This window comes from Poecilia formosa, unplaced genomic scaffold (assembly GCF_000485575.1).
Source record: "Poecilia formosa unplaced genomic scaffold, Poecilia_formosa-5.1.2 Scaffold1504, whole genome shotgun sequence".
NCBI classification, from domain to species: Eukaryota; Metazoa; Chordata; class Actinopteri; order Cyprinodontiformes; family Poeciliidae; genus Poecilia; species Poecilia formosa.
Window position 1 is genome coordinate 1 of NW_006801443.1, and position 635 is coordinate 635.

General features: G+C 40.8%; 1 long non-coding RNA gene across 1 annotated transcript; it reads right to left on the reverse strand.

The window, feature by feature from the left end:
- Nucleotides 1-135: 135 nt before the first annotated feature.
- Nucleotides 136-556, reverse strand: LOC103132907 (uncharacterized). The gene is made up of 2 exons (XR_475662.2): nucleotides 416-556; nucleotides 136-261 (listed from the first exon to the last, which is right to left on the reverse strand). It is a non-coding gene; the product is annotated as an uncharacterized LOC103132907 (long non-coding RNA).
- Between the last annotated feature and the right edge of the window lie 79 nt (nucleotides 557-635).

Here is a 635-nt window from a genome sequence, read left to right on the forward strand (position 1 = left end):
CTGAGTGAGAGAGACATGAGGAAAACTTCAAGATGAGTTCCAGTTTTAGTTTTATTTACTGAAATTATTTTCAAATCAGGTAAAATGCCAAAAATTGTTCCGATGTCATTTAATGGTTGTCTTGTTTAATTCCACCAACCTTAACGATGAGAGAACGTGTGACAACGTCAACACGTCCTCTTTCAGGAACGTTCACAATCTCATTGCCACAAGAAATGTGGGAAGGAACAGCCTCAGCAGTCACAGTCACGTTCACAACTCCTGAAAAACATCATTAGAGATCAAATGTTCAGCTGCTGTAACTTCTAAAGGATCACAAAATGAGGTTGGAGGAGCATGGGAGAAAATTAATGTCCTATGTTTGAATTGTGATCAGTTCTTTCAGCCAGTCACTGGTTAGTAATGTGATCCTCACCTAAAACGGTGGGATTCATGGTCCAGCTGAGGGTCTTCTGCTCGTTGGCACAGAGACAGGATGTGTATTGGTTCCCAGAGAGGGGGGTGAGGCTGTAATCTGAGGAGGGGGCGGCGGTCACTCTAACCTATTCAAGAGAAATATATTGTTTAAATTTGTTCTACAACCAGAGAATCAGAGTTTATAATGTTTTAAAACTGACTCATACTGATTCATACTG